Genomic DNA, 12,245 nt, shown 5'->3' on the forward strand with positions numbered 1-12,245 from the left:
CACCGGGAGCTCGGCTTTCCCGACAGTCAAACCCTAGCTCTCACAGCCAGGGATAGTTAACTCCCTAAACACTGTAATTCATATTGATCACAGCATTTAGGGGATTGGTAGAGGATACATACTCCCTCTCCATTCTGATCGGTGCCCCAGTGATATAATTGCGAGGGCCTCATAGTTTCCATGGTGACCAGGTCATCCAGCTACTGGAAGCCTCACGGATCATTCCAGGAGCATGAAGCTTCTGACAGTGCAGCTCTGACAGCTGTACTGTACTGCAATGATTAAGGATTGCAATACAATGTAGCTGTGATCAGAGGAGCAAACGTTAATATCCCACATTATCTGCTGTATGTGCTAATACCTGGTATGTGATATCATCCATCCTACTTTCCCAATATATGTGACCTGTTCTCTCTTTGCTTCAATATCTCCCTGGCATGCTCCAGCATCTCACTGTGACCTCTCCCCACTTTTTCCCCACCTTCCTCCTTTTATGACCTTTGTTTATTTTGCCTATGTGTAGCTGCACCTGGCAATTTGATTGAGTGATCAAGGGGTTCTTGTGGCATCCCACCCCTTCACAGCTGATTGCACTTGTATGTGTATATACTGGGGCAGCTCAAAGTCTGCACCAGACTTTGTCGGCACCATGACAAGTATGCACCATATAAGTATGATGCATTGAATTAGGCCAGAATTGGGACGGAACTGACCGGAAGGTTACTGGATACATAGTCACAGTAAACAATGTTCGTGTGTATCTTAACTTTCCCCTCTATAATACTACAGTTTCTACAGCCCCCTCTGATCTCTACACCCAGTAATGAGCTTTTCATCTCTCCATCCTCTCCACCCATCTCACCTTCCCCTCAGATATTTTCCTCCACATTTCACCCAGTGTCTCCAGACACACACGGCCACCTCATGGCCTCTCCTGCTCCCACCTACTAACACTCTCACTAGTTTCTCCTCACTGCTGGGGATATCTCTCCAAATCCTGGTCCTCCTCACCACATCCCTATTGCCACTTCAAACCCTCATCCACAACCTAACACAAATTTCCGCACCCTCTCAAACCTCATACACATTCACCCAGCCCCCACTCCCCCAGTCCCACTAACAGGAGCTCTATGGAACGCTCGCTCTGTGTGCAACAAACTATCCTACATTCATGATCTTTTCATCACTAATAAACTTTCCTTCCTTGGCAAAACAGAAACCTGGCTCACCCCCTCTGACACAGCCTCTCCTGCTGCACTTTCTTATTTTCTTATGGCGGTCTCCAATTCTCTCACAACCCCCGCCCCAGCAACAAGCATGGTGGAGGAGTTGGTTTGCTCCTGTCCGACCAATGCTCCTTTACACCAATTCCACTACCACCCTCTGTTACTCTCCCATCTTTTGAGGTGCACTCCGTATGCATCTACGCCCCCTCCAACCTTCAACTGGCTGTCATTTACCGCCCTCTAGGGCCAGCCACTGCCTTTGTTGATTATTTCTCCACCTGGCTACTACATTTCCTTTCCACCGACATCCCCACGATCATCATGGGTGATTTCAATATCCCTATTGACACTTCCCACTCATCTGTCTCCAAACTTCTAACACTCGCTTCCTCCTTTGGCTTCACCCAATGGTCTTCTGCAGCTACTCACAAAGATGGTCACACGCTGGACCTCATCTTCACTCGCCTCTGTTCCCTATATAACCTCTCTAACTCACTGCTCCCCCTGTCTGACCACAACCTACTCACATTCTCTTCCCTCTCTTCTCCAAGTACGCAACCCCCCCTCCACAAACTTTCACACCCTCGCAGAAATATCAAACACCTTGATTTACACGCCCTTTCTCAGTCCATTCTCCCTCTCACAGACATTGCATTTCTACACGATACAGATGCTGCTGCAACATTATACACCACTACAATCTCTGCAGCTCTCGAATCAGCCACCCCCCTCACACACACCAAAACCCGCACAATCAACAGGCAACCCTGGCACATGAGGCAGACTAAAGAACTAAGACGGGCTTCAAGAATTGCTGAGCACAGATGGAAGAGGTCTCATTCCACTGAGCACTTCATTGCATATAAAGAGTCCCTGACCACTTTCAAGTCCACATTCACTGCTGCAAAACAAACCTACTTCTCATCCCTCATATCCTCTCTCTCTCACAACCCTAAACAGCTATTCAACACTTTTAATTCTCTCCTCCGTCCTCCAGCACCACCTCTCTCTCCTCTCCTCTCAGCTGAAGACTTTGCCTCTTTCTTCAAGCAGAAGATTGACAACATCAGAGCAAGCTTTGGCCCACAATCACCACAGCCACTCCTCACAACTACTCAGCCTTCTTCCTCCAAATCCAGCTTCTCCACCATGACAGAAAACAATCTTTCCACTCTACTCTCAAGATCACATCTACAGTGCTGGCCAAAAGTATTGGCACCCCTGCAATTCTGTCAGGTAATACTTAGTTTCTTCCTGAAAATGATTGCAATCACAAATTCTTTGGTATTATTATCTTCATTTAATTTGTCTTCAATAAAAAAAAATGTCAAAAAGCCAAATTGGATATTATTCCACACCAAACATAAAAAGGGGGTGGATAAAAGTATTGGCACTGTTTGAAAACCATGTGATGCTTCTCTAATTTGTGTAATTAACAGCAAATGTAACTTACCTGTGGCACCTAACAGGTGTTGGCAATAACTAAATCACACTTGTAGCCAGTTGTCATGGATTAAAGTTGACTCAACCTCTGTCCTGTGTCCTTGTGTGTACCACATTGTGCATGGAGAAAAGAAAGAAGACCAAAGAACTGTCTGAGGACTTGAGAATCCAAATTGTGAGGAAGCATGAGCAATCTCAAGGCTACAAGTCCATCTCCAAAGACCTGAAAGTTCCTGTGTCTACGGTGCACAGTGTCATCAAGAAGTGTAAAGCCCATGGCACTGTGGCTAACCTCCCTAGATGTGGAAGGAAAAGAAAAATTGACGAGAGATTTCAACGCAAGATTGTGCGGATGGTGGATAAAGAACCTCGACTAACATCCAAACAAGTTCAAGCTGCCCTGCAGTCCAAGGGTACAACAGTGTCAACCCGTACTATCCGTCGGCATCTGAATGAAAAGGGACTGTATGGTAGGATACCCAGGAAGACCCCACTTCTTACCCCGAGACATAAAAAAGCCAGGCTGGAGTTTGCCAAAACTTACCTGAGAAAGCCTAAAACATTTTGGCAGAATGTTCTCTGGTTAGATGAGACAAAAGTAGAGCTATTTGGGAAAAGCCATCAACATAGAGTTTACAGGAAAAAAAAAGAGGCATTCAAAGAAAAGAACACGGTCCCTACAGTCAAACATGGCGGAGGTTCCCTGATGTTTTGGGGTTGCTTTGCTGCCTCTTGCACTGGATTGCTTGACCGTGCGCACGGCATTATGAAGTCTGAAGGTAACCAACAAATTTTGCAGCATAATGTAGGGCCCAGTGTGAGAAAGCTGGGTCTCCCTCAGAGGTCATGGGTCTAACAACAGGACAATGACCCAAAACACTCTTCAAAAAGCACTAGAAAATGGTTTGTTAGAAAGCACTGGAGACTACTAAAGTGGCCAGCAATGTGTCCAGACCTGAATCCCATAGAATACCTGTGGAGAGATCTCAAAATGGCAGTTTGGAGAAGGCACCCTTCAAATCTCAGGGACCGGGAGCAGTTTGCCAAAGAAGAATGGTCTAAAATTCCAGCAGAGCATTGTAAGAAACTCATTGATGGTTACCGGAAGCGATTGTTCCCAGTTATTTTGGCTAAAGGTTGTGCAACCAAGTATTAGGCTAAGGGTGCCAATACTTTTGTCTGGCCCATTTTTGGAGTTTTGTGAGAAATGATCAATTTGATTTTGTTTCATTCTCTTTTGTGTTTTTTCATTGCAAGCAAAATAAATGAAGATAATAATACCAAAGAAATCGTGATTGCAATCATTTTCAAGAAGAAACTGAGTATTATCTGACAGAATTGCAGGGGTGCCAATACTTTTGGCCAGCACTGTAACAACCTGTGCACTGGACCCGCTCCCATCGCACCTCATCTCCAACATCACCGCAGTCCTCATCCCAGCCCTAACCCATCTCTTCAACCTATCACTAACAACTGGTGTATTCCCTTGATGCTTTAAACATGCCTCTATTACACCCATCCTCAAAAAGCCCTCCCTTGACCCATCCTCTGTGTCAAACCTACGCCCCATATCCCTTCTCCCCTATGCCTCAAAACTACTAGAACAGCATGTCCATCTTGAACTGTCCTCATACCTCTCCTCCTGCTCCCTCTTTGACCAGCTACAATCTGGCTTCTGACCGCATCATTCCACTGAAACTGCCCTAACTAAAGTCACTAATGACCTACTAACCACCAAAGCCAAGCGACACTACTCTATCCTCCTCCTCCTGGACCTGTCCTCTGCCTTCGACACAGTAGACCATTCCCTCCTACTACAGATTCTCTCATCTCTGGGCATCACAGATTTGGCCATATCTTGGATTTCTTCATACCTAACCGACCGAACTTTCATCGTCTCCCATTCTCACACCACTTCCTCATCTCGCCCCCTATCTGTCGGTGTCCCCCAAGGCTCAGTTCTTGGACCCCTGCTGTTCTCCATCTACACCTTCGGCCTGGGACAGCTCATAGAGTCCCATGGCTTCCAGTATCATCTCTATGCCAATGACACACAGATCTACCTCTCTGGACCTGACATTACCTCTCTACTAACCAAAATTCCACAATGTCTGTCTGCTATTTCATTCTTCTTCTCTGCGCGATTCCTAAAACTTAACATGGACAAAACAGAGCTCATTGTCTTTCCTCCTCCTCACTCATCTCCTCCAACAAGCCTTTCCATCATACTCGATGGTTGCTTACTCTCCCCAGTCTCACAAGCTCGTTGCCTTGGAGTGACCCCCGACTCTGCTCTATCCTTCAAGCCACACATCCAAGCCCTCTTCAACTCATGCCGATTACAACCCAAAAACATCTCCCGGATCCGTGCTTTCCTTAACCAAGAATCAGCAAAAATATTAGTGAATGCCCTCATCATCTCCCGCCTCGACTACTGCAACCTCCTGCTGTCTGGCCTCCCTTCCAACACTCTTGCACCCCTCCAATCTATCCTAAACTCTGCGGCCCGCTTAATCCACCTCTCCCCTCGCTACTGTCCAGCCTCGCCACTCTGCCAATCCCTTCACTGGCTTCCCCATCACCCAACGACTCCAGTTCAAAACACTAACCATGACTTACAAAGCCATGCACAACCTGTCTCCTCCCTACATCTGTGACCTAGTCTCCCAGTACCAACCTGCACGCAATCTCAGATCCTCACAAGATCTCCTTCTCTGCTCCTCTCTTATCTCCTCTTCCCACAATCGCGTACAAGATTTCTCCCGTGCATCCCCCATACTCTGGAACGCTCTACCTCAGCACATCAGACTCTCTGCTATCGTGGAAAGCTTCAAGAGGAACCTCAAAACCCCCCTCTTACAACAAGCCTACAACCTACAATAGCCCTCAGTCCAGTAGACCACTGCGCAACCAGCTCTGTCCTCACCTATTGTACCATCACCCACTCCCTGTAGACTGTGAGCCCTCGTGGGCAGGGTCCTCTCTCCTCCTACAGTTAGGTCCAGAAATATCTGGACAGTGACACAAGTTTTGTTATTTTAGCTGTTTACAAAAACATGTTCAGAAATACAATTATATATATAATATGGGCTGAAAGTGCACACTCCCAGCTGCAATATGAGAGTTTTCACATCCAAATCGGAGAAAGGGTTTAGGAATCATAGCTCTGTAATGCATAGCCTCCTCTTTTTCAAGGGACCAAAAGTAATTGGACAAGGGACTCTAAGGGCTGCAATTAACTCTGAAGGCGTCTCCCTCATTAACCTGTAATCAATGAAGTAGTTAAAAGGTCTGGGGTTGATTACAGGTGTGTGGTTTTGCATTTGGAAGCTGTTGCTGTGACCAGACAACATGCGGTCTAAGGAACTCTCAATTGTGGTGAAGCAGAACATCCTGAGGCTGAAAAAGAAAAAATCCATCAGAGAGATAGCAGACATGCTTGGAGTAGCAAAATCAACAGTCGGGTACATTCTGAGAAAAAAGGAATTGACTGGTGAGCTTGGGAACTCAAAAAGGCCTGGGCGTCCACGGATGACAACAGTGGTGGATGATCGCCGCATACTTTCTTTGGTGAAGAAGAACCCGTTCACAACATCAACTAAAGTCCAGAACACTCTCAGTGAAGTAGGTGTATCTGTCTCTAAGTCAACAGTAAAGAGAAGACTCCATGAAAGTAAATACAAAGGGTTCACATCTAGATGCAAACCATTCATCAATTCCAAAAATAGACAGGCCAGAGTTAAATATGCTGAAAAACACTTCATGAAGCCAGCTCAGTTCTGGAAAAGTATTCTATGGACAGATGAGACAAAGATCAACCTGTACCAGAATGATGGGAAGAAAAAAGTTTGGAGAAGAAAGGGAACGGCACATGATCCAAGGCACACCACATCCTCTGTAAAACATGGTGGAGGCAACGTGATGGCATGGGCATGCATGGCTTTCAATGGCACTGGGTCACTTGTGTTTATTGATGACATAACAGCAGACAAGAGTAGCCGGATGAATTCTGAAGTGTACCGGGATATACTTTCAGCCCAGATTCAGCCAAATGCCGCAAAGTTGATCGGACGGCGCTTCATAGTACAGATGGACAATGACCCCAAGCATACAGCCAAAGCTACCCAGGAGTTCATGAGTGCAAAAAAGTGGAACATTCTGCAATGGCCAAGTCAATCACCAGATCTTAACCCAATTGAGCATGCATTTCACTTGCTCAAATCCAGACTTAAGACGGAAAGACCCACAAACAAGCAAGACCTGAAGGCTGCGGCTGTAAAGTCCTGGCAAAGCAATAAGAAGGAGGAAACCCAGCGTTTGGTGATGTCCATGGGTTCAAGACTTAAGGCAGTGATTGCCTCCAAAGGATTCGCAACAAAATATTGAAAATAAAAATATTTTGTTTGGGTTTGGTTCATTTGTCCAATTACTTTTGACCTCCTAAAATGTGGAGTGTTTGTAAAGAAATGTGTACAATTCCTACAATTTCTATCAGATATTTTTGTTCAAACCTTCAAATTAAACGTTACAATCTGCACTTGAATTCTGTTGTAGAGGTTTCATTTCAAATCCAATGTGGTGGCATGCAGAGCCCAACTCGCGAAAATTGTATCACTGTCCAAATATTTCTGGACCTAACTGTATATCAGTCTGTTTTGTACTGTTAATGATTGTTGTACATATACCCTCTTTCACTTGTAAAGCGCCATGGAATAAATGGCGTTATAATAATAATAAATAATAATAATAATAAAAGGTAACTAAGTAAAAAAGTAAAGTGGAAAAATATTTTAAAAAAATAAAGAATAAAAAAATATTCAAATTAATATGTATATTTTTCAAAAAAAAAAAAAAGTACCCATATTTGGTATCGCCACCTCTGTAACAACCCAGTCCATAACAGTGTCTAACTAGTTAAATCCTTCAGTGAACACCGAAAAAATATTAAAAATAAACTTAGCAATCATCATACAGCTGACAAAAAAGTGGGAGAAAATGTGAACAAAAAGTCATATATCAATGAACATAGTACGCTGAAAGTTTCATCTTATCCCGCAAAAAACAAGCCACCATACAGCTCCGTCAGCCAAAAAAAATAAAAAAGCTATAGCTCTCAGAATTCAGCAATGCAAAACCTGATTTATTTTTCTATAAAATAGTTTTTATGGTGTAAAAGCGGCAAAACATTTAAAAACTATATAAATATGGTATTGCTGTATTCATACTGCACTGAAGAATAAAGCTGTCTAATCACTTTTATATCAGATAGCAGGAGAGAAGCAGGTTTGACTCTGTTCGCTCTGGTCTGACTTGGCATTCACCTTAGATCACCCCTTGCTCAAGCGCACACACTTTTTTTCCCACGCTGTCAACCTTTAATAACCTTCTCTGCGGGTTGTTACTGCTCCCGCTCTTTACTTTTTTTTCCCGTCATGTTCCTTCACTCCGGTCTGTTACAGATTGACCTTAGATTACCCCTCGCGCAGGCGCACGCACCTTTTTTCCCACGCTGTCACCCTCCAAATAACCCTCACTGTGGGTTGTCACCGCTCCCGCTTTATGCCCTGTTTCTCCACTACATGTCCGCATCAGTCCATTCACCTTAGCATTTTCACATTCCCTTGCCCTCACCAATATTGTGACAAGGGTTTAATTGAATGTAAATAAAAAAAAATTTTGTTTCAATTTCAACCTGAACATTACAAATTTTCACAATATAAATAATCACCACACTTTGTCTTTTCAGGTGATTGTTTATTTGATCTTATTACTTCATTTTACAAACACTTACATACATATTTACATCTCTTTTTTTATCATGTCCGCTCCTTTTTCTTATTACCTTGCATTCACCATATATTTATTTATATATATCATTATTTTTGCCCTTCTATCAGCACAATTCCACCACATCGTTTTTTTCGCCTTTTCTCGTTTTTTACTCTTGTTTCCTCTCTTTTTTCCTTCTTTTTTTCCTTTTCTTCAACATTCAGAACTTTATCCACTCCCCACATGTCCATAAGTCACGGGGAGGGTGATGACGCAAATAGTGAATATGTGGCTTGTTTGTAACATATATATGGGAGCCTGCGGCCCCCTCTCTGCTATAGTATTCTCTGTACATTGTCCTGAGGAAGAGGACATATATGTCCTCGAAACGCGTAGACATGTGACAAAAAAAAGGGAAGAATTTTACTAACATCATCTGGACTTCTGTGGTTTGGCGCGGTATTTAAACCTGCTTTTCTCCTGCTATCTGATATACCTCTTTGTTGCGGGGCTGCTGCCTTCCTCGCTACTTATACGCTTGTCAACGAGTTGTGACTGGCACAACCCTACCAGGTGAGTGCTTTTATTTGCATTCACCCCCTTATGTCATACCGGGTAAGACCCTATTGCGCCTTCTCTTTCCACAGCTTCTTTTGCCTCCTTAATCACTTTTATGACACTGTGAATGGTGTAAAAAAAATAAAAAAATACCAATTCCTGAATTGATGTTTCTTTTTGATTCTGCCTCACAGAAGGTGTAGTAGAAAGTGATCAAAAAATTGTAGCTGACCCAAAATGGAACCAGTAGAAACTCCAACTCATTCCGCAAACCCTAACATGACTCTGTCTGCAGGAAACTAAAGAAGCTATAGCTTTCAAGATTCGGTGATGCAAACAGGCATTACTTTCTAAAAAAATAAAATAAAACATTTTTAGCATGCTATTAACGAAACTTAAAAAAAACAATATAAATATGGTGTTGCTCTAATTGCAGTGACCTGAGAAATAAAGCCGCCTAATCACTTATACCGTATAAAGAATTGCTTAAAAAATAAATAAAGCCAATAATTCAACTGCTGTTAATTCAATCATTCTGCCTCCCAAAGATCACAACACGGCACTGCACATATTTATAGCTAAAGCACTGATTACTTGTAAATCTTTGAAAATCGTGATTCAGACAAAATTGCTATTGGAAAATTCACTGTAATAAGGAAGAGGGAGTAACTTTGCCCTCACATCTGTCCTGTGGTTTGGCAGTGTCCATCTTTATACACATCTTTTTAGGCGTTCACAAGTCTTTTGAAAATACTGACACCGCTGAACAGAGGCCAAACCAAGTATGGGATAATGCTGCTGCCTCACTATAGTGAATGGACGTATCAGGGTTTTATTTGAATCACATATTTTGGAGATGTAGATGGAAATCCTGATGTAAGTGCTCAGCAGAGAGCATGGGATAAATTTGAACTAATCCAAATGTTCTGTACCCCAAATTGCCACCAAATAGCACTCAACTCAACCCACAAAAACAAAATTGCACACTCATGATCATCAGATCATCTGTTAACAGAAATATCGGGAGCTTCCATGTTGCTGAAGGCACAAAGGCTCTGGAAAAATGCTAAGGCTCCCCACACACAAAAAAATTCTGCAAAATTTGTATTCCCAAATACATTTATCCCCTTCCATCGGAGCTACACAATGTGCTTAAACCACAGGTAACATCCACATATTTGGAAATGTTGTAGTGAGGAGAGCACGCTTAATTTATGGGATGTGTCTCCAGATGACTGAAATGCACACAATGTATAGGCACTACAATGTACTGAGCAAAACAAGGGCTTATTTGCAATTTTTCATTCTGCAACATTCATTTGGTCACTTGAGGGAGTTTCTGCTGTTATGACCCTTGGAGATTCTGCAAATGGACTCATTTGCATGGACTCTGCAAACTATTCCAAGCGTCTTTTCCCTCCTGAACCCTGTGGTGCAACCAAACAGTACTGTATAGTCACATATTGGGTATTGCCACTAGAGATGATCGAGCCTGCCTGAGTTCACCGTACAGATTTTTGATCCTAGCTGATCCGATCATCGATCCAAGCCGAACCCGTTAAATTTAATGTGAGGTAAAACTGATGTATTGCAAAATGGTGTACGGGGGTTGTAAAAGAAAGGAAATAACATAGGGTTAAAGCAGTACTTACTTGCTGAGTCTCCCATGGCTGCAGTGCTACTTCCAGGGCCTACAATTATCACTAATGCATATTTACTGCCTTCTCCGTTTGCCGGCATTTCTGATTGGCTCCTGTTGGACTATGCCCCCCACCCTCTGAGACAGCATCTGTGATTGGTTGTAATTACAAAGCTCTCTGTGTCCTTATAATGGTGTAAACTCAATAAATAAAGGAAATATTTAGCATAGTGTTCCCCCTGTATTGATACCAGCAGAGATAAAGCCACGACTACAGGCTGTATCCCCCAGTCATGTGTTTATCATGGCCATGTATCACAATAAAGGAACCACATACGGCTTTTTAAAAAAGAAAAAATTAAATTAAAAAAGTTGTTTAAAAAAAATCAGACATTTTCATACCCAGCCATGATAGAGCCCAACAGCTGGGGGCTGGTATTCTCATGCTGGGGAGACCCGTGCCTATTGGGCCACCAACCTAAAAATAGAAGACTGCAGCCACCCAGAATTAGATATGACAATCCCAGCACTTTGCCTGGCTCTTTATGATTGTCATGGTGCGGTGGCATTGGGGTTATATAAGGGGTTAATTGAAGCTCACAGCTGCCACTAAGCTAAGATTAGTAATGGGAGGCGCCTATGAGACCACCCCATTATTAATCTGTAAGTAAAAGTAAATAAACACAAACATAATAAATCCTTTATTTGAAATCAAAGACAAAAAAACCCTTTCTTAACACTTTATTAACTCCAAAAACACCACTGCAGGTTTGACATAATCCACATAGGTCCCACGACGATTCCAGCTCTGCTACATTACTGAAGGCACAATGTGCTATTATGGCACATGACTGAACACTGTGAGCTTCAGGCAGAGAATGAATGAGGTACAGCAATGAGCCATGATGTCAATCAGATTAGTTGCAGTCACAGCTGGAGGTTCCCACGACCCTCCACCTGTGATTGCAGGTAACCTGACCTCAGGTGACCTCAATGAACTGTCACTGAGTTCACAGACCTGCATCTCCTGGCAGAAAAGTGCATTTTTTTGCCAAGAGATGCAGTAGTAATGCGTTTTTCGCCAGGAGGTGTAGATTGTATGCAGGAATATAGTGTAAAATTTAAGCACCAAATCTGCATCTCTTGGCAAAAAAATGCAGAAAAACTGTTTTGACTCTGTTTCAGTGCAGTTTTCTTCCAGATGTAAATTTGGTGCTGCAATATTTACACCAGATTTCAACACTAAATTTGCACCTCCTGGAAGAAAAGTACATCTCTCAAACTCAATTCAAATGTGAAGCTGTCCCTAAAAAACAGTTTTGTACATTTTTTGGGAAAATTTGGAAATTTGTGGTAAACATTGATCCCTTTAATTTTCTAATCCCCCCAAAAATTGTGTTTTAAAAATTATGCTGTTGTAAACTAGACTAAATGGAAATGGTATTTCATAAATATTTTGTGTGACATAATTGTTTGATTTAAGGGCATAAAATTTCAAAGTTTGAAAATTGCTAAATTTTCAAAATGGTTCAAAATTTCTGATATTTTCTCAAATAAATGCAAAAAATATCATCCTAAATTTATCATGATATACAATATGTCACAAAAAA

Source organism: Anomaloglossus baeobatrachus, chromosome 4 (assembly GCF_048569485.1).
Source record: "Anomaloglossus baeobatrachus isolate aAnoBae1 chromosome 4, aAnoBae1.hap1, whole genome shotgun sequence".
NCBI classification, from domain to species: Eukaryota; Metazoa; Chordata; class Amphibia; order Anura; family Aromobatidae; genus Anomaloglossus; species Anomaloglossus baeobatrachus.